The sequence below is a fragment of the Balaenoptera borealis genome (assembly GCF_965194805.1).
Source record: "Balaenoptera borealis genome assembly, chromosome: 3".
NCBI lineage: Eukaryota > Metazoa > Chordata > Mammalia > Artiodactyla > Balaenopteridae > Balaenoptera > Balaenoptera borealis.
Window position 1 is genome coordinate 93,493,505 of NC_138866.1, and position 22,933 is coordinate 93,516,437.

At 40.0% G+C, this 22,933-nt stretch overlaps 1 long non-coding RNA gene and 1 pseudogene across 2 annotated transcripts in view; one reads left to right on the forward strand and one right to left on the reverse strand.

Annotated features, from left to right (window-relative positions):
* Nucleotides 1-1,066: 1,066 nt before the first annotated feature.
* On the reverse strand, nucleotides 1,067-11,734 carry LOC309626769 (TIMELESS-interacting protein pseudogene; annotated as a pseudogene). The gene has a single exon. The product of its transcript is annotated as a TIMELESS-interacting protein pseudogene (transcript).
* LOC309626775 overlaps nucleotides 11,611-22,933 on the forward strand; it is a 296,161-nt gene continuing 284,838 nt past the window's right edge. The window contains exon 1 of the long non-coding RNA XR_014243397.1: nucleotides 11,611-11,744. This is a non-coding gene — a long non-coding RNA (uncharacterized lncRNA). The remainder of the gene's footprint in view (nucleotides 11,745-22,933) is intronic.

Here is a 22,933-nt window from a genome sequence, read left to right on the forward strand (position 1 = left end):
CTTTCAGTTGGTCTAATTGGGTGGGAGCAGTACTTGTTGGAATTAATCGTTTGGTTTTCTGGAAGGAGCTCATGGTAGAGGACTCCCTTCCAATCCCACCATATACACAACATCACCTTCTTTGGATGAAGACTGGCCTTTGGTGTGGTTGGTGGTGGTTCATTTCGCTTGCCCCACGTTCTCTTCCGTTCCGATTGTACAGTACCCACTTTTCATCACCTGTCACAATTTGTTTTAAAAACGGAACGTTTTCGTTATGTTTCAGTAGAGAATCGCATGCAGAAATATGGTTAAGAAGGTTGTTTTCACTTAGCTTACGTGGAACCCAAACATCAAAGCGATTAACGTAACCAAGCTGGTGCAAATGATTTTCAACGCTTGATTTGGATATTTTGAGTATGTCAGCTATATTCCACGTGGTATAACGTTGATTGTTCTCAGTTAATGTCTCCATTTAATCACTATCAACTTCAACTGATCTACCTGACTGTGGAACATTGTCCAGCAAGAAATCTCCAGCACGAAACTTCGCAAACCTCTTTGACATGTTCGATCAGTCACAGCACCTTCTCCATACACTGCATAAATCTTTTTTTGTGTTTCAGTTGTGTTTGTACCTTTCTTGAAATAATAAAGCATAATATGCTGAAAACGTTGCTTTTTTCTTCCATCTGCAATATGAAAATGGCTACACAAAAATTCACCAATTTTTTTTTTTTTAGAATAAATTCTAAGTGTTACACGAGCTGCTTTTTTTTTTTTAAATTAATTAATTTATTTATGGCTGTGTTGGGTCTTCGTTTCTGTGCTAGGGCTTTCTCTAGTTGTGGCAAGCGGGGGCCACTCTTCATTGCGGTGCGCGGGCCTCTCACTATCGCGGCCTCTCTTGTTGCGAAGCACAGGCTCCAGATGCGCAGGCTCAGTAATTGTGACTCACGGGCCCAGTTGCTCCGTGGCATGTGGGATCTTCCCAGACCAGGGCTCGAACCCGTGTCCCCTGCATTGGCAGGCAGATTCTCAACCACTCCGCCACCAGGGAAGCCCACCAATTTTTTTAAAAAATTAATTTTTAAATTTTTGGTTGTGTTGGGTTTTCGTTGCTGCGTGCAGGCTTTCTCTAGTTGTGGAGAGTGGGGGCTACTCTTCGTTGTGGTGCGTGAGCTTCTCATTGCGGTGGCTTCTCTTATTGCGGAACACGGGCTCTAGGCATGCGGGCTTCAGTAGTTGTGGCGGGCGGGCTTCAGTAGTTGTGGCTTGCGGGCTCTAGAGCACAGGCTCAGTAGTTGTGGCGCACGAGCTTAGTTGCTCCGCGACATGTGGGATCTTCCCAGCCTAGGGCTCAAACCCGTGACCCCTGCATTGGCAGGTGGATTCTTAACCACTGCGCTACCAGGGAAGTCCTAAAATTCACCAATTTTAATAAGTTTTTTTAAAAAAATTCACGCTGATATGACAGGTGTCACAGTACAATCTAACAAAATTGTTTTGAATGAAGTTAAAGACAACTAAGCACTACTAGATCCATCTTATGGAAAAAACCTAACAAACTTTTTTGGCCCACCCCATATCCCAGTTTTACAGATGAGGAAACTAAGACTCAGAAAAGGTTTGAAACTTACCCAGAGTCACTGAACTAGTGTGTTATTCTAACCTGTACATATATTGGGTTGTTTTTTAACTTTTGATTTTGAAAAAATTTCAAATTTATACAAAAATAAAGGGAATAGAATGGTGAAGTCCTGTGCAGCCAGCAGCAGCTTCAACAACCACCAATTCACAGTGAATCTTGTTTTATCCATTCTCCTAGCCAGCCCCAACCCTGATTATTCTAAAGCAAATCCCAGACATCATACCACTCCATCCACAATACATGTCTCCGTAGATGAGGACCCTTTATAAATGTAACCACAACGCTGTTAGTACCACCTATCCAAGTAAGCAATGCCCTAACATCATCCATTTTCTACTGGTGTTCAAATTTCCCCAATTGTTTTGTAAATATTTCCTCACAGTTTGTTTGAATCAGGAACACACACACACTCCTCTATAGTGTTGGGGCTGGAATTCACACCCGCATTGGTCTGGCCACAAACCCATGCTCTTTCCAAACACCAAACTTGCATTATGAATTGGAGAAATCTATAGAGTTTATACTGTAGTTAACTTGAGTACACACACACACACACACACACACACACACACACACACACCTCAATTTATAAGTTTTAGATATTGTTTTAGGCAGTAAAGCTAAGGTATTAATTTGCAATTTCTCTTCACTAAAAAACTGATGAAAACCCTTAGCCAAGTATTCTCTCTACAATCTGCCAATTTTCTCTTCTTATGTCCTGCAGGTTTTTTGATCTCTAAGGAGTTTTCTACTCTGTTTTTATCCAACAGTAAGTTGTTCTGAGATTGTTATTTTCTTATTTAAAAATCTTTATCATTGATTTCATTCGTCCATCCATTCATCCAACAAATTAATTAAGCACCTATCATTTGCCAGAGACTGTAATTGACAGATATGGTTCCCACTCCTGTGGACCTGTATTCTTTGGGGAGAGGGAGAGACTAAAAATAAATGACAAATAATTAAAACAGTTTTAAATTGTGTTAAATACCATGTAAAAGCAGCAAGGAGTGAATGTAGAAAATAATGGTAGAAACTACTTTCAAAGGCATTGTAGAAAATGATTTGCTTTTACTTGCTGAAGTTCTTTTCATATGCATCCTCCATCGTTGGTATTTAAAAGAAATTAAATCTTTCAATATGCTTTTTGCTAACTGCTTGCTACTTGCTATTTATTAAAATATTCAATAGCTTTTTAAAAAATTGATTATGCTATAGTCTTGCTCCTACACGTCTCTAATTTGAACACTCCGTATTCTGCTGCCAGGGTGGTGGTGGTGGGACATTATACTTAATTTCTTTGGTGAAAAGAGTAACTTTCAGATTGAGTCTAAACAGAAAACAGATCTCCCATTAGGCAGAAACACAGTTACCATAATGCTTGTTGAGTCATTCTTTTTGGTTGTTGTTATTCAAGACATGAAAATGTTTTTAACTGAGTTGGTACATATTTGTTGAAAATTTTAAATCATATAAAAGTTCGTACGTGAAATAAAGTCCCTATCAAGCAAGCCCTGCTCCTTCCACTCTCAACCCTCAAGTATACACCTATGGCATTTTGGCATGCCTCCCTCCATCTTTTCCTGCATGTATAAGGTGAGCTAAAGTAGATTGGAGTGAGTGGGGGGAGAGAGAGAGAGAAAGAGAGAGGAGGAGGGGGAAGAAGGGAGAAGAAGCGAGAAGGGGATGAAAGAGGGAAGTGAGAACAGAGAACTGAAGCCAAGAATTCTTAGCAGACCTTGCTAGCTCCCTTTCCTGTCTCTAACCTTTAAATGGCTTTTGCTTTCCCCATAGATTCTGCGAGGAAAGCTAGCTGTGGGGATGAGAGATGTTTGTGTTGCCCAGCCTTCATTCCCTACTGCCTCTAGTGAATCTCCACGCTGTTACCTCCATAGAAATGATCCAAATTCCCTTCCCAGCCATAACCCTCATTTCTCAAGTCGTCTCTGGCGGGGAGCTTTGGGCTCTTTTCACAAAAACAAGGCAGATCTGATTCTCTACCTCAGAAGTTCTTTATTTAAGCATATGTTCCATTGGAGGTGTGGGAGGTAATTTTAGATAGGATAGCACCCCAACATAAAATAACTTTGAATTAGAGGGTGAGAAAGTTATTACCATTTTAATTGTTTCCTCATTTTTCTAATTGTTTCAAGGAGAAATTTAGCATGGTGGTAATGTTTTCCACGCCTCCCTAACTCATGCTATTCTGTCTATTTAACAGAGAAAATAAGCCCCAGGCTGGCATCCTTTGTCAGACGACTATTTAGTTAGAATTTAACAATATGATATTGTTTTCATTGTATGTATTTTCTACAGTTACATTCTATTTATGGCAAATGATTCTGGTAGCGATTTAGAGTAGAGATATAAAGTTTCCTTTGAAAAAATATTTATTTTTAGAAAAACAGAGTCAATAATAGTACAAGTGGTCCTAGAAAATAACAAAAATCATGCTGGTGATACCCCATGGATGGGAGTATGGGGAACAGGTAGACACCTCAATCAGAGTGTACATAGCCCCCCATCAACTCTACTCCTTTTTCCTCCACCCCTTACCTAAGGGCCTCCACTGCCTTTTCTTTGCTCTCCAGAGGCCCCATTCCCTCCTGGATGCAATTCTAAATCTTTCTCTGCTCCCCCAGAGTCATACTGACCTAATCTTGGAACTCCCTTTTCTAAGGGGATCTATGTTGAGGTGTCAATGGGTGTTACCTGTTCAATTTAATGATGTCATTTTAATAACGATAGATCACTTAGCTCAAGAGAAAGTGGAAAGAGCCTGATTGATCTGTGGTCAGATAGTTCTCAGACTAATTCCTGCCTTAACCAAATATTAGCTGTGACATGGGCAAGTCAGTTAAGCCAAAAGAATTAGTTTAGCTTACTGGGGATTTAGGGAAGGGAGGAAGACAGCCTTGTAGGGCCACAGGCAGAGCCTTTAAAAAGCCCTCCCTATTCCTAGCTAGAGCAATTAGGCAAGAAAAAGAAATAAAGTGCATCCAAATTGGAAACGAAGAAGTAAAATGATCTCTTTCACAGATGACATGAACTATATGTAGAAAATCCTGAAGATTCCACACATTAAAATGTTGGAACTAATAAGTGAATTCAGCACCAGCACTTCTTCCTGCTCCTTTTATTGACCCCAGCTCTGTGCTTTCCCACGGTAGAGGCTTATTGAACATTTGTGGACTAAGTAGTTGTCTAAATGTGTGATTGATTAGTGCATGAGTGAAATAGCTCAGCAGATGTCCTGGTGGAAGGGGCCCTGGTCTAGGAATCAGTTCTGGGCTCTGCTCACAACATTCCCTGAGCCTCCTTTGCCTAAGGAGCAAGAGAGGGGCTTGGGGAGATAGTTGGAGCTCTCCACCAGCACTGCCACTCTGAGACAGGCCTTGCCAGCACCTCTGCCATCATGTCACCAGGTCCAGCTGACAAAGACACCTGTCCTGGAGAAAGTCACCTCAACTGACCAAATGACCAGAGGTCATACATGTTCTCCTCCAGTAGACCTCTGGGGACCCACACGTCATAGAGGAGCAGGATGTAATGTGGTGTTGAGGAGAGAGATTAGGGAGGAGATAGAGGTGGTGTAGAGGTGAGAGTGATTTCCTAAATTCCATTTTGAAGTCAGTTTTCAAAAGCAGAGACTTGGAGAATACCCCTCTCCCCACAAAGAAATGCCAGATTGTGAGAGACAGGAAATGTCCATCCAGAATTCCATCCAGAATTAGGGCACATCCAGAATTCCATTTTTCAAAGACAGGATCTGGAAGGTAATAGCCTGGCCTCCTGCTCTCGGGGACTGGAAGCTGAGTGGATGTTCTTCATGGCCTGAAGCAGGCTGGGCTGACATGATTTTGACTGGCTGCTTACTTAAAATATCATCACTTTTCTGTTGAGTTTTTTTATTTTTAACATCTTTATTGGAGTATAATTGCTTTATAATGGTGTGTTAGTTTCTGCTTTATAACAAAGTGAATCAGCTATACATATACATATGTTCCCATATCTCTTCCCTCTTGTATCTCCCTCCCACCCTCCTATCCCACCCCTCTAGGTGGTCACAAAGCACCGAGCTGATCTCCCTGTGCTATGCAGCTGCTTCCCACTAGCTATCTATTTTACATTTGGTAGTGAATATATGTCAATGCTACTCTCTCACTTCGTCCCAGTTTACCCTTCCCCCTCCTCGTGTCCTCAAGTTCATTCTCTACGTTTGTCTCTTTATTCCTGTCCTACCCTTAGGTTCATCAGAACCATTTATTATTATTATTTTTTAGATCCCATATATATGTGTTAGCATACGGTATTTGTTTTTCTCTTTCTGATTACTTCACTCTGTATGACAGACTCTAGGTCCATCCACCTCACTACAAATAACTCAATTTCTTTTCTTTTTATGGCTGAGTAATATTCCATTGTATATATGTGCCACATCTTCTTTATCCATTCATCTGTCGATGGACACTTAGCTTGCTTCCATGTACTGGCTATTGTAAATAGTGCTGCAATGAACATTGTGGTACATGACTCTTTTTTTTTTTTTTTATAAATTTATTCATTTATTTATTTATGGCTGTGTTGGGTCTTCGTTGCTGTGCAGGGGCTTTCTCTAGTTGCAGTGAGCAGGGGCTACTCTTCTTTGCGGTGCGCAGGCTTCTCGTTGCAGTGGCTTTTCATTGCAGTGGCTTCTCGTTACAGAGCACAGGTTCTAGGTGCGCAGGCTTCAGTAGTTGTGGCACATGGGCTCTAGAGCACAGGCTCAGTAGTTGTGGTGCACGGGCTTAGTTGTTCCGTGGCATGTGGGATCTTCCCGGACCAGGGCTCAAACCTGTGTCCCCTGCATTGGTAGGTGGATTCTTAACCACTGTGCCAACAGGGAAGTCCCCATGACTCTTTTTGAATTATGGTTTTCTCAGGGTATATGCCCAGTAGTGGGATTGCTGAGTCATGTGGTAGTTATTTTTAGTTTTTTAAGGAACCTCCATACTGTTCTGCATAGTGGCTGTATCAATTTACATTCCCACCAACAGTGCAAGAGGGTTCCTTTTCTCCACACCCTCTCCAGCATTTATTGTTTGTAGATTTTTCAATGATGGCCATTCTGACAGGTGTGAGGTGATACCTCATTGTAGTTTTGATTTGCATTTCTCTAATGATTAGTGATGTTGAGCATCTTTTCATGTGCTTTTTGGTCATCTGTATGTCTTCTTTGGAGAAATGTCTGTTTATATCTTCCACTCATTTTTTTGATTGGGTTATTTGTTTTTTTGATATTGAGCTGCATGAACTATTTGCATATTGTGGAGATTAATCCCTTGTCAGTTGCTTTGTTTGCAAATATTTTCTCCCATTCTGAGGATTGTCTTTTTGTTTTGTTGATGGTTTCCTTTGCTGTGCAAAAGCTTTTAAGTTTCATTAGATCCCATTTGTTTATTTTTGTTTTTATTTTCATACTTTAAGAGGTGGATCAAAAAGATCTTGCTGTGATTTATGTCAAAGAGTGTTCTGCCTGTGTTTTCCTCTAAGAGTTTGATAGTGTCTGGCCTTACATTTAGGTCTTTAATCCAGTTTGAGTTTATTTTTGTGTATGGTGTTAGGGAGTGTTCTAATTTCATTCTTTTACATGTAGCTGTCCAGATTTCCGAGCACCACTTACTGAAGAGGCTGTCTTTTCTCCATTGTATACTGTTGCCTCCTAAGGTGACCATATGTACGTGGATTTATCTCTGGGCTTTCTATCCTGTTCCATTGATCTATATTTCTCTTTTTGTGCCAGTATCAGACTGTCTTGATTACTGTAGCTTTGTAGTGTAGTCTGAAGTCCAGGAGCCTGATTCCTCCAGCTCCGGTTTTCTTTCTCAAGATTGCTTTGGCTGTTTGGGGTCTTTTGTGTTTCCATACAAATTGTGAATTTTTTTGTTCTAGTTCTGTGAAAAATGCCGTTGGTAGTTTGATAGGGATTGCATTGAATCTGTAGATTGCTTTGGGTAGTATAGTCATTTTCCCAATGTTGATTCTTCCAATCCAAGAACATGGTATATCTCTCCACCTGTTTGTATCATCTTTAAATTCTTTCATCAGTGTCTTATAGTTTTCTGCATACAGGTCTTTTGTCTCCTTAGATAGGTTTATTCCTAGGTATTTTAATTCATTTTGTTGCAGTGGTAAATGGGAGTGTTTCCTTAATTTCTCTTTCAGATTTTTCATCATTAGTGTATAGGGATGCAAGAGATTTCTGTGCATTAATTTTGTATCCTGCTACTCTACCAAATTCACTGATTAGCTCTAGTAGTTTTCTGGTAGCATCTTTAGGATTCTCTATGGATAGTATCATGTCATCTGCAAACAGTGACAGTTTTACTTCTTTTCTGATTTAGATTCCTTTTATTTCTTTTTCTTCTCTGATTGCTGAAGCTAAAACTTCCAAAACTATGTTGAATGATAGTGTTGACAGTGGGCCACCTTGTCTTGTTCCTAATCTTAGAGGAAATGGTTTCAGTTTTTCACCATTGAGAATGATGTTGGCTGTGGGTTTGTCGTATATGGTCTTTATTATGATGAGGTAGGTTCCTTCTATGCCTGCTTTCTGGAGAGATTTTTTTTAATCATAAATGGGTGTTGAATTTTGTCAAAAGCTTTTTCTGAATCTATTGAGATTATCATATGGTTTTTCTCCTTCAATTTGTTAATATGGTGTACCACATTGATTGATTTGCAGATATTGAAGAATCCTTGCATTCCTGGGATAAACTCATCTTGATTATGGTGTATGATCCTTTTAATGTGCTGTTGGATTCTGTTTGCTAGTATTTTGTTGAGGATTTTTGCATCTATATTCATCAGAGATATTGGCCTGTAGTTTTCTTTTATTGTGACATCTTTGTCTAATTTTGGTATCAGGGTGATGGTGGCCTTGTAGAATGAGTTTAGGAGTGTTCCTCCCTCTGCTATGTTTTGGAAGAGTTTGAGAAGGATAGGTGTTAGCTCTTCTCTAAATGTTTGATAGAATTCGCCTGTGAAGCCATCTGGTCCTAGGCTTTTTTTTTGTTGGAAGATTTTTTTTTTTTAAATAAATTTATTTATTTATTTATGGCTGTGTTGGGTCTTCGTTTCTGTGCGGGGGCTTTCTCTAGTTGTGGCAAGCGGGGGCCACTCTTCATCGCGGTGCGCGGGCCTCTCATTATCGCGGCCTCTCCTGTTGCGGAGCACAGGCTCCATACGCGCAGGCTCAGTAGTTGTGGCTCATGGGCCCAGTTGCTCCGCGGCATGTGGGATCCTCCCAGACCAGGGCTCGAACCCGTGTCCCCTGCATTGGCAGGCAGATTCTCAACCACTGCGCCACCAGGGAAGCCCTGTTGGAAGATTTTTAATCACAGTTTCAATTTCAGTGCTTGTAATTGGTCTGTTTATATTTTCTATTTCTTCCCGGGTCAGTCTAGGAAGGTTGTGCTTTTCTAAGAATTTGTCCATTTCTTCCAGGTTGTCCATTTTATTGGCATATAGTTGCTTGTAGTAATCTCTCATGATCCTTTGTATTTCTGCAGTGTTACTTCTCCTTTTTCATTTCTATTCTGTTGATTTGAGTCTTCTCCCTCTTTTTCTTGATGAGTCCGGCTAATGGTTTATCAATTTTGTTTATCTTCTCAAAGAACCAGCTTTTACTTTTATTGATCTTTGCTATCGTTTCCTTCATTTCTGTTTCATGTACTTCTGTTCTGATCTTTATGATTTCTTTCCTTTTGCTAACTTTGGAGTTTTTTTGCTCTTCTTTCTCTAATTGCTTTAGGTGTAAGGTTAGGTTGTTTATTTGTTTCGTTTCTTGAGGTAGGATTGTATTGCTATAAACTTCCCTCTTAGAGCTGCTTTGCTGCATCCCATAGGTTTTGTGTCGTCATGTTTTTATTGTCATTTGTTTTTAGGTATTTTTTGATTTCCTCTTTGATTTTTTCAGTGATCCCTTGGTTCTTTAGTAGTGTAATGTTTAGTCTCCATGTGTTTGTATTTTTTACAGTTTTTTCCCTGTAATTGATATCTAGTCTCATAGCATTGTGGTTGGAAAAGATACTTGATATGATTTCAATCTTATTAAATTTACCAAGGCTTGATTTGTGACCCAGGGTATGGTCTGTCATGGAGAATGTTCCATGAGCACTTGAGAAGAAAGTGTATTCTGTTGTTTTTCGGGTGGAATGTCCTATCTTGTTTAATGTGTCATTTAAAGCCTGTGTTTCCTTATTCATTTTCATTTTGGATGATGTGTCCATTGGTGAAAGTGGGGTGTTAAAGTCCCCTACTATTATTGTGTTACTGTCGATTTCCCCTTTTATGTCTCTTAGCACTTGCCTTATGTATTGAGGTGCTCCTATGTTGGGTGCATAAACATTTACAATTGTTATATCTTCTTCTTGGGTTGATCCCTTGATCATTATGTAGTGTCCTTCTTTGTCTCTTGTAATAGTCATTATTTTAATGTTTATTTTGTCTGATATCAGAATTGCTACTCCAGCTTTCTTTTGATTTCCATTTGCATGGAATATCTTTTTCCATCCCTTCACTTTCAGGCTGTATGTGTCCCTAGGTCTGAATTGGGTCTCTTGTAGACAACATATGTACAGGTTTGTTTTTTTTTTTTTTAAAAAGAACATTAGCATTTATTACATATTTACATCTTAAAACACCACCCAATTTAGTAAAAACAGGGCATTCAATGGCACACTAGCAGTGGAAGCTACTTATTAACTACCAATCATTTTTACAGGGTCATACCTATATAAAAATAAACACTAAGGAGAATAAATAGACAACGAAAGTGAATAAGAAACAAGTATAATTATAAATAATACCAGATTTTAAACGAATCTATAAAAGTTTCACTATATATGGATTTTCACTCAAAGTAGGCAAAATGCATAGTCATCTCAAATTTGGAAGATAGCACGTTAATAGATTTTCTCATTTGAGGCCTATCCAACCTCAGTAATATTTCTAGATGAAGCCTTAAGTTACTATTATATATTTTAAAAGGACTGGTCCAGTTGCATTTTCTCTATTTTTAATTCCTTCTCTTCATTTACAGTATTGGCAGCAGCATCATTATGTGGATTGTCTAGAAGGTCTTTGTTAAATCCATTTGATTCTTCCTCCTTTTGCTCCTCACCTGTACTACCCTCTTCAGGTGTCTGTGTACTGGGTGTGTTCATTAACAAGTCATCTCCTAGGGACTGACTATTACTCAGTAGCTTTGCCTGTCTTCTTTCCAAGGCCAGTTGTTTATTTCTCTCAATTCTTTGTTGTTGTTCTTCTGTTAGGCTTCTACTAGACTCAGAATCAAACTTTGCACTTTCAGATGAGTTTGTCAGAAAGGGATCTAACTCGGTAGCAGTTACATCATGGCCACTATTTTCCCCTACTTCATCTTTATTGCTAACCAAATCTTCATGTAAAATAGGGAGATCAAGGCGAATTTGTTTTAAACAGGTCTGAACTTCCTTTTTATTTCCCAGATATTCAACTCTGTCAATAAAATCTTCAAATTGCAGTTTAGGGAACAGCCTATGCACCCAGTGCTCCATGTGTCTGATTAGTGTCTTCAAGTCCTCAGCCTCATGACCTTTACCTTTGAATTTTGCCTTATCAAACACATGCCTTAATGCTGGAAGCCCTCTCTCTGAAATTAATCTCTCAGCATTCAGCTTGGGTATATTCCTTTTAACTGTTCTCTTTGGAGGTACAGGAGCACGTGCTCCTCTCCCTAACTCTTCCTCAGGTTCAGCTCCTTCACCATCTTCTCTCCCTGGAGAGGCTGGAGGTGGGAATGGAGGAGAAGTTTCATCTTCTATATGCTCATAATCTGGTAGGTCAATCAAGCCATTCTCCTGTGGTTCTAGCATCTTTTCCTCTCCTCTCCGCACAGGTCGCAGCCGGTCAGGCCTCCCTTCCTCTCCAGTCCTGATCAGCCCAGGTCCGTCTCAGTCATGTCCTCCTGCTTCCTCACTCCCTCCTTGCGACTTCCCGGCATCCCCGCTCCCCAGCCTGACTCCCTCGGCCGGCTCTCCCCTTGGGAACTTCACTCTCCCGCCAGCCCGCTCTCACCTCGAGCAGACTCCAGGTATTGTTTTTGTATGCATTCAGCCAGTCTGTGCCTTTTGGTTAGAGCATTTAATCCATTTATGTTTAAGGTAATTATTGATATGTATGTTCCTATTACCATTTTCTTAATTGTTTTGGGTTTGTTTTTGTAGGTCTTTTCCTTCTTTTGTGTTTCCGGTCTAGAGAAGTTCCTTTAGCATGTGTTGTAAAGCTGGTTTGGTGGTGCTGAATTCTCTTAAGTTTTGCTTATCTGTAAAAGTTTTTATTTCTCTATCGAATCTGAATGAGATCCTTGCTGGGTAGAGTAATCTTGGTTGTAGGTTTCTCCCTTTTATCACTTTCAGTATGTCCTGCCACTCCCTTCTGGCTTGCAGAGTTTCTGCTGAAAGATCAGCTGTTAACCTTATGGGGATTCCCTTGTATGTTATTTGTTGCTTTTCCCTTGTTGCTTTTAATATTTTTTCTTTGTATTTAATTTTTGATAGTTTGATTAATATGTGTCTTGGCATGTTTCTTCTTGGGTTTATCCTGTGTGGGCCTTTCTGTGCTTCCTGGACTTGATTAACCATTTCCTTTCCCATATTAGGGAAGTTTTCAACTATAATGTCTTCAAATATTTTCTCAGTCCCTTTCTTTTTTCTCTTCTTCTTCTGGGACCCCTATAATTCGAATGTTGGTGCGTTTAATGTTGTCTCAGAGGTCTCTGAGACTGTCCTCAGTTCTTTTCATTCTTTTTTCTTTATTCTGGTTCCTGGCAGTTAGTTCCACCATTTTACCTTCCAGGTCACTTATCCGTTCTTCTTCCTCAGTTATTCTGTTATTGATTCCTTCTAGAGTATTTTTAATTTCAGTAATTGTGTTCATCACTGTTTGTTTGCTCTTTAGTTCTTCTAGATCCTTGTTAAATGTTTCTTGTATTTTCTCCATTGTGTTTCTGAGATTTGGATCATCTTTACTATCATTATTCTGAATTCTTTTCCAGGTAGGTTGCCTATTTCATTTCATTTATTTGGTCTTGTAGGTTTTTACCTTTCTCCTTCATGTGTAACATATTTTTTTGTCGTTTCATTTTGGTTTTTTTTTTTTTATGGGTGGCACTGTATTCCTGTCTTACTGGTTGTTTGGCCTGAGACATCCAGCACTGGAGTTTACGGGCAGTTGGATAGAGCTGGGTCTTGGTGCTGAGATGAGGACCTCCAAGATGCCTCACTCCAATTGATATTCCCTGGGGTCTGAGGTTCACTGTTTGTCCAGCGGTTTGGACTCGGAGCTCCCACCAGAGGAGCTCGGGCCCGAGCTCGGGCCCAACCTCTGGCCTGGGAACCAAGATCCCACAAGCTTTGTGGCATGGTAAAAAAAACAAAAAAAAAAGAAGGAAAAAAGAAAGAAAAAAGAAGCAGTACAATATCAAAGAATAAAAACAAAATAAAATTAGAAAGTTAAAAATTATATTAGGAAAAATAAAAGTATAATTGAAACAACTGCAACAAGGTAAAATAAAACCACATCTGTTGAGATTTTAAAGTGAAGTCAGAAAGCAGTTACCAGAACAATCATCCAATCATCTCCTTTATTCCAAGAGGATTATATATAGAAATTCTTGCTTTAATATATCAACAGTATCTCCTCAAAGGAGGGCGTTAGTCATGGTTTACTCCAGGGGGAGCTCTCAATTTCTTTAGTTTCCTTTGCTTATGAAAAATCTCTTCGAAGCACCCAGTCATCTCTCCTGACATCTGAGGGAAAAGCGGTCTGTTTCTTAGTGAGTTTGGTCTGAGTAGGGGCTATATTGAGAAAGCTGAACTGTTTCTGTGTTCCCTCTGAGTTAAGTCTATAGACATTTGAAAGTCTAGGCTGAGATATCATAAGAAGCAGTGGACTGTCTGTCCACCGAGAGACCACCAGAAGAGCATCCTTGGTGAATTGACTGCTCTGCCTTGTGGGCTTGCACATATGTCTTCCCTGCTCTCAGCACCCATCAGTCCACTCAGGCTGACGGAGTTTGCAAGTGGCAGACTCCAAGCCTGAATGTCAATGTGATGATTGAAAATAAGAAATTGTAACTACCAGATGGACCGCACATTCAGGCACTCTCTGTTTGCAGGTACACAGAAAGGCAGATGAGAATCACAGTGTCTTTTGATGAGCATAAGAAGTGGGAAAGAGGATTTAGTTACAGGATGCGAGTTCATTTAATGGCATCAGATTTCAGCAGCCCTGCACATCCATCTCCTCAGGAGGAAAGCATCCTTCCAGGTGGAACAGAGCTTGCAAGGCCCTGATAAGGCTCCTTCTCCCAGCACAGAGCTTGGGTGAACCTCTCTGGGGTTTCCATAGCAGACCAACTTCCTTCAGATCAATATAGTCCTTCTGAAACTATGTTAATACCATCTGGTCTTATTTCAGTGGGAACCAGGCTGCCTAGGGTATCTGTTATGGATAAGGTTCTCTGGAAAGCAGCCTCTGAGAGAGAGATTTGCGTGCCTTGGAGAGTATTCTTGGGATGAACACCTATGGTGGAGTGAAGGAAGCAGGATGGGGAGAGGGAGTTGAACTGCCATATAGATGTGACAAAGGTCAGACAATCCCATGGGAGGTCCTGGAGCTAGAGTGGTCCCTTATAGTTGTTCTGTATCAAGGTAAGGGGCCCAGGCTTTGTTCCCTGTATCTATCACGGGATGAGGGTTATATATGGGAAGAAGGCATGACTTTGGGTGAGGCTGCTCTTTTCAACTGAGAGCAAGTCTAAGAGAAAAGCTCGTCTGAGCCATCAGATGCCAACACACCTGCAGCTAGGGCAATCGATGCCTCAGTTCTGCAACTTATACCCCTTCAGTACACACTGTGACTTGTGAATATGAGCCCTGATCCCAGAGCCTGATTCACAGTGACTGTTGAGCCCCATACAAGCCCAGCCATAGCAGTGCAACGGCATGTGAGATGAGAGTCAGAAGTGGCTGCATGGGATTTCATTCATTTGAAACCTTATTATTAGTTGTTATTGCCTCAGGCATCCTCAGGGATGATAAATCCACATGGTGGAGGGAACATATGGCCATCACATCTAGTGGTGTGGTCAGAATCTGGGTCATTACCACATTAGCCATACACTTCCTCTTCCACCATGCAGAGGGACTGCTATCCCTGAGCCCTCTGTTCATTCTTCTGTGTCTTTCCACCTGCAGCTCCCTTTGCCTGGGATGCTCTCTGCTTAGCCTTCCCCCACGTCCAGCTGATAAACTTCTACTCATCTTTCAGGGTCCGGTGTGAATGTCACCTTCTCTTGGAAACCTCCCCAGGCCAGCTCTTTCCATTGCCTAGCAGAATTTCTCATGCCCCCTCTGAGACCCCAGAGCACCCGTTATCCCTGCTTCAGGAGGCTCTCTCCATAATTGTGGGTCTGCTGGTCTTTTTCCTGTTGAGCTCCTTAAGGCCAGGGGCTGGATCTCACCCATCTGTATCTCTGAGCGCAGAGCCATACAGACTCAGTGCATGAGCTGAATGGATGAAGGAGGGAACTTTGAAAGCTTCGAATCAGGAATGAAGGAGAACAGTCAGGCTGAAGAGAAGGCATGGTGGATTGAGCTAGAAAGAGTTCATGTCAGGAAGCCCAGCAGGGAAGCTCCTCATCCTTCTTGACTTGAGCTACACAGTTTCACCTGAAAGTTTCTCTAACTAAGCCTTCTCCTGGGTCCATAGGTGGTACTGCCCTCATTTCTCTACCCTGTGCCCAGTGCTGTGGCTGAATATACCAGCAGTCAGTGCCCAGTCAAAATGTGCTGAATAAATAAGAGAATCCAGAATTCAGGGATAAAGACCAGGAATGGGATGTGGCGGTAGGAAGAAAGGGTTAATTTAAAGATATTTTGAGGCAGAAGTAGAAACACAGATGTAGAGAACGAACGTATGGACACCAAGGGGGGAAAGTGGGGGTGTGGTGGTGGTGGTGGTGGTGGGATGAATGGGGAGATTGGGATTGACATACATATGCTAATGTGTATGAAATAGATGACTAATAAGAACCTGCTGTATAAAAAATAAAATAAAATTCAAAAAATAAAAATATTTTGAAAGTGGAAATGGTAGGCTCGGATGACAGGCTGTTGTATCTGGAGAACAAGGAGGGCACGTGTCACAGGTTTGAAGTCCAAAGAATCAAGTAAGTCAGGTTTGGAGGTAGAGTATGGGTCAGCTCATGTGATCCATACACTGAATATGAATATTTAAGTCAACAAAGCAGCACTTTGGTTCAGAGAAAATGTGAACATAACATTGGAGAGCAGAAAAGGAGTACGGCACATAGATCTGGTGAGAGCTCCTGTTCAATTTGTGATGCTTCATGTCAAATATTGGAAGCAATTTTTCAAGATTTTTTTTTTTTAAAGTTTTTTCTCCCTACAACTTTATTTTTTTAATTTATTTTTATTTTTTATTTTTATTTTTGGCTTCGTTGGGGCTTCGTTGGGTCTTCGTTGCTGTGCGCGGGTGTTCTCTGGTTGCAGCAAGCGGGGGCTACTCTTTGTTGCAGCGTGCGGGCTTCTCAATGCAGTGGCTTCTCTTATTGCGAAGCATGGGCTCTAGGCACGTAGGCTTCAGTAGTTGTGGCACGTGGGCTCAGTAGCTGTGGCACGCAGGCTCTAGAGCGCAGGCTCAGTAGTAGCACACAGGCTTAGTTGCTCCGCAGCATGTGGGATCTTCCTGGGCCAAGGCTCGAACCCGTGTCCCCTGCATTGGCAGGCGGATTCTTAACCACTGTGCCACCAGGGAAGCCCTCAAGATCTTTTAAATGCGACCTGCTTCTAGTAAGAAATGACGCTTAATTATGAGTTGGCTTGCCCAGACTGCTCTGGCCTCTCAGTGGCTGTCACATGGATGTCATTGGTGAGATGTGGTTGAAGGCTCCAAGCACCCATGGTGAGCCTGCTCTACTGTTTCCCATTTAGAAATATTCACTAGGTGGCAACGGAGACTCACTTGCCTTCCGGGAGAGCACCTGCTTTTTGATAAACTACAACATTAGCCTTGCATATTCTAGCTCTATAAAAATATTATAGATTCCTATTAGTAAAAAAACACACAAAACTTCATTTTATAAAACGGGGCATTTTACCAAAGATACATATAAAGAGTGGAAAAACTATTCAGAATAAATATACAAACAAATCAAATGACTGTTTTTCTCTAACCAGGCACTATCCTGCCTGACTTTTGCTGAGGAACTCATCACTCCAGGGGTTCTAGCTGGCTCTTTTTCTGCATTCTGTTTGTCTGCCTCAGCTTCTGTCCTAGAATTTTGTGAAGTTTATTTCTGCCTTTTCTGAGGCTTGAAAGAAATTGCACTATTTGTTTCTTTTTTCCTAAATAGATTTTCACACAAAACAGGGACAAAGGCTTGTGGTAGGGGTTACTTGATGAACCACTTGAAGGTAGACAGAGAAGGCTAACCGCCTGCACAGAAACACTGATTTTGTGGAGCTCGGGGGAGCCATCAAACCATGCTGATTTCAGCTTTCTCACCTGTAAAGTGAGGATTATCGCAACATCTCCCACATGGGGTTGTTTTAAGATTGGATAAGAAGAGGACAGGAGACACTCTGAAAATTGCAAATCAGGGTACCAATGTTGTAGATCAACAGATCTCTTTTAAAAAGATGCTGTTCCTCAAAAATAAACTCTTTACTTAATTTTAAAGAACATACTAGCTGTGGAGGATTCTTTCACAAAATGTGACAATTGTGGAACAACCTATGCATTCTGAGTGTGGAGGGCAGGCTCTGCCCCTCCTCTGGAGTCTAGAACGTGGACCTTGGTTGCTATCCTGTTAGAAGCCAACGAGGTGCCCCAGGTGCAGTCTACTAGGAAAAGGGGCCGAACAGCTGTTTCATTGGGAGGAGGCCGTTATGAACTTGGCGGTTTCCTGGAGCTGGTCATTGCCATAATTAGAGAATGTTAAAAATCGGAGGTTAATTTTCCACTTCTGTATCCAGTGCACATCCCATCAAACTGGGGTGGTAATGCTCAGTCTGGAGTACAGAGATGGCCTCAGCTGGATTCCACATGGCATGTGCTGAGTGCTGACTGCTGGGGTCACCACTCAGCTGCAGGTACAGGAGCAAGGCTGAGAGCAAGGAGGGACTCAACATTGGTTGGCCTGAGGGCCTGGGTTATGTCGAGCCTGCACAGTATTTGTTTTAGAAAATTTGAGCCCTCATTTAACAACTGGGAACTTTGATATGTTAAATCTGGATTTCTGGCTTCTCTCAAAAAATTAGAAGATATAGCAACGTGGGTCCTAATTAACTCACGGAGGCCACTGATTCGTGTTGAGGGGAAGCTGTCCCTTTGGTGAAGCACAAGTTAGGCTGTTTGCCCCAGTCCTCACCTTTCCCTATTTTTTTATCCCCAGGACTGCTTCACTCATTTGTGTCACCTGCCTGACCCCCTTTGGCATATGAGTTTGCTACCGCAAATTAGACTATGAAAAGTTCTGAGAATTATACATAGTCGCATTAAAGAAAAAATTTTTTTCTTTTAAGAGCAGTGTGGTGACTGCAAAGCCCACACCCTAAGTGGATATGTGGTCATGACCTTTGACAAGCACTGCAATATCTTCCGTTTTTTACCCTTCAGTCTCACTTTTGTTCTCACTATTTCTTCACTTGTATTAACTGGAGCTAGTGTAGTTAAGATAAGCTGAAGCAGCGTTTTTTTAAAAAAGGACTTTATCTATCTATCTATCTATCTATCTATCTATCTATCTATCTATCTATCTTTTTCCAAAGTCAGTGTGTTGAATGTTCTGTTTCATTTCATCAAGAGAAAAAAAGAGAATTGCCTGAGGTTTCTTTTGGTATGTAGCCCTAGATCCTAGATTCATTTCCTGCCATTGTGGGTTGGTGATTGATACAGAAAGAAAGAAAATCCTCTTCCTCCTTATTAAGTGATATAAGCTTAGAGAACTTACAAACTATTTAACTATTTATAAACATTTACCTATATGTAAGCAGCAATCAGAAGATATGATGGGAGAAAACAATCCATTTGTAATAGTAACAAAACAGATAAAATACCCCCCAAATAAATTTAATCATATAAATAGATTTGTATCAAAAAGACATTTAAAATGCTATATTAAGCCACAACAAAAAAAGGAGGGTACAAAAGAAGCCTTACACAGTGGAAAGTTCTGCTATGTTTGAGCTTTCATATACTTGAGAAGACTCAGTATCAAAATACGTCATCTCCCTAAACTAATCCAGAAATCAGTTACTTTCCTGATTAAAAAAATCACATTTTTAAGCATATAAACTGAATCTAAGGTCACATGAAAGCAAGCATATTCTTTTTTTTTTTACTTTTTCAAGCGCATTTAATACCTTCCAGGCCCCTCAGGTGCATGCAGTTGTTTGTTTGTTGGAATTATTAACATTTTACTTTTTTTTAAATTGAAGTATAGTTGATTTACAGTGTTGTGTTAATTTCTGCTGTTAGCAAATTGATTCAGTTATACATATATACACATTCCTTTTTAAAAAATATTCTTTTCCATTATGGTTTATCATAGGATATTGAATATATTGAATAGTTCCCTGTGCTATATAGTAGAACCTTGTTGTTTATCCATCCTATATATAAAAGCTTACATCTGCTAACTCTTCCTCCCACTCTAACCCTCTCCCCACCCCCTCCCCCTTGGCAAACACAAGTCTGTTCTCTATGTCTGTGATTCTATTTCTGTTTCATAGATAAGTTCATTTGTGTCATATTTTAGATTCCACATATAAGTGATATCATATGGTATTTGTCTTTCTCTTTCTGACTTACTTCATTTAGTATGATAATCTCTAGGTCTATCCATGTTGCTGCAAATGGTATTATTTCATTCTTTTTTATGGCTGAGTAGTATTCCATTGTATATATATGTACCACATCTTCTTTATCCATTCATCTGTTGGTGGACATTTAGGTTGTTTCCATGTCATGGCTATTGTGAATAGTGCTGCTATGAATATAGGGGTGCATGTATCTTTTTGAATTATAGCTTTGTCTGGATATATGCCCAGGAGTGGGAATGCTGGATCATATGGTAATTCTATTTTTAGTTTTCTGAGGAACCTCCAAACTGTTTTCCACAGTGACTGCACCAACTTATATTCCCATCAACAGTGTAGGAGGGTTCCATTTTCTCCAGATCCTCTCCAGCATTTGTTATTTGTAGACTTTTAAATGATGGCCATTCTGACTGGTGTGAGGTGGTACCTCATTGTAGTTTTGATTTGCATTTCTCTAATAACTAGCGATGTTGAGCATCTTTTCATGTGCCTGTTGGTCATCTGTATGTCTTTGGAGAAATGTCTATTTAGGTCTTCTGCCCATTTTTGGATAGGGTTGTTTGTTTTTTTTGGTGTTGTTGAGTTGTATGAGCTGTCTGTATATTTGGAGATTAATCCCTTGTCGGTCGCATCATTTGCAAATATTTTCTCCCATTCTATAGGTTGTCTTTTCATTTTGTTTATGGTTTCCTTTGCTGTGCAAAAGCAAACAAGCATATTCTTTTTTTTAAAAATTTTTATTGGAGTATAGTTGATTTACAATGTTGTGTTAGTTTCAGGTGTACAGCAAGGTGAATCAGTTATACAAATACGTATATCCACTCTTTCTTTTTTTTTTTTAAAGATTCTTTTCTCATATAGGCCATTACAGAGTACTGAGTAGAGTTCCCTTTTATTAGTTATCTATTTTATGTATAGTAGTGTGTACATGTCAATCCCAATCTCCCAGTTTATCCATACCCCTCCTTATCCCCTGGTAATTATACGTTTGTTTTCTACAACTGTGACTCTACTTCAGTTTTGTAAATAAGTTCATTTGTACCCTTTTTTTTTCAGATTCCACGTATAAGTGATATCATATGATATTTGTCTTTCTGTGTCTGACTTAATTCATTCAGTATGACAATTTCTAGGTCCATCCATGTTGCTACAAATGGCATTATTTTGTTCTTTTTTATGTCTGAGTATTATTCCATTGTATATATGTACCACATCTTCTTTATCCATTCCTCTATTGATGAACATTTAGGTTGCTTCCATGTCCTGATTATGGTAAATAGTTCTGCAGTGAACATTGGGGCGCATGTATCTTTTCGAATTATGGTTTTCTCCGGGTATATGCCCAGGAGTGGGATTGCTGAGTCACATGGTAGTTCTATTTTTAATTTTTTAAGGAACCTCCATACTGTTCTTCATAGTGGCTCTACCAATTTACATTCCCACCAGCAGTGTAGGAGGTTTCCCTTTTCTTCACACCTTCTCCAGCATTTATTGTTTGTAGATTTTTTGATGATGGCCATTCTGACCGGTGTGAGGTGATACCTCATTGTAGTTTTGATTTGCATTACTCTAACGATTAGTGATGTTGAGCATCTTTTCATGTGCTTTTTGGTCATCTGTATGTCTTCTTTGGAGAAATGTCTATTTATATCTTCCACCCATTTTTTTGATTGGGTTATTTGTTTTTTTGATATTGAGCTGCATGAGCTATTTTCATATTATGGAGATTAATCCCTTGTCAGTTGCTTTGTTTGCAAATATTTTCTCCAATTCTGAGGGTTGTCTTTTTGTTTTGTTGATGGTTTCCTTTGCTGTGCAAAAGCTTTTAAGTTTCATTAGATCCCATTTGTTTATTTTTGTTTTTATTTTCATACTTTAAGAGGTGTATCAAAAAGATTTTGCTGTGATTTATGTCAAAGAGTGTTCTGCCTGTGTCTTCCTCTAAGAGTTTTATAATGTCTGGCCTTACATTTAGGTCTTTAATCCAGTTTGAGTTTATTTTTGTGTATGGTGTTAGGGAGTGTTCTAATTTCATTCTTTTACATGTAGTTTTCCAGTTTTCCCAGCACCACTTATTGAAGAGGCTGTCTCTTCTCCATTGTATATTCTTGCCTCCTTTGTCATAGATTAGGTGACCATAGATGTGTGGGTTTATCTCTGGGCTTTCCTCTTCCACTGATCTATATTTCTGTTTTTGTGCCAGTACCATACTCTTTTGATTACTGTAGCTCTGTAGTGTAGTCTGAAGTCAGGGAGCCTGATTCCTCCAGTTCTGTTTTTATTTCTCAAGATTGCTTTGGCTATTTGGGGTCTTTTGTGTTTCCATACAAACTGTAAAATTTTTTGTTCTAATTCTGTGAAAAATGCCATTGGTAATTTGATAGGGATTGCAAGGAATCTGTAGATTGCCTTGGGTAGTATAGTCATTTTCACAATATTGATTCTTCCAATCCAAGAACATGGTATATCCCTCCATCTGTTTGTGTCATCTTTGATTACTTTAATCAGTATCTTATAGTTTTCTGCATACAGGTCTTTTGCCTCCTTAGGTAGGTTTATTCTTAGGTATTTTATTCTTTTTGTTGCAGTGGTAAGTGGGATTGTTTCCTTAATTTCTCTTTCTGGTGTTTCGTTGTTAGTGTATAGGAATGCAAGAGATTTCTGTGTGTTAATTTTGTATCCTGCAACTTTACCAGATTCATTGATGAATTCTAGTAGCTTTCTGGTGGCATCTTTAGGATTTTCTATGTATAGTATCATGTCATCTGCAAACAGAGAGAGTTTTACTTCTTCTTTTCCAATTTGGATTCCTTTTATTTCTGTTTCTTCTCTGATTGCCATGGCTAGGACTTCCAAAACTATGTTGAATAAAAGTGGCGAGAGTGGATATCCTTGTCTTGTCCCTGATCTTAGAGGAAATACTTTCAGGTTTTCACCACTGAGAATGATGTTAGCTATGGGTCTGTCATATATGGCTTTTACTATGTTGAGGTATGTTCACTCTATGCCCACTTTCTTTTTTCTATGTTCAATTTTTAGTTTTTTAAAAATATCTTTATTGAAGTATAATTTCTTTACAATGTTGTGTTAGTTTCTGCTGTACAATAAAGGGAATCAGCTCTACATATACATATATCCCCATATCCCCTCCCTCTTGCATCTCTCTCCCACCCTCCCTATCCCACCCCTTTAGGTCGTCACAAAGCATCGAGCTGATCTCCCTGTGCTATGCAGCAGCTTCCCACTAGCCATCCATTTTACATTTGGTAGTGTATATATGTCAGTGCTACTCTCTCACTTCATCCCAGCTTCCCCTTCCCTCCCTGTGTCCTCAAGTCCATTCTCTATGTCTTATGCCCACTTTATGGAGAGTTTT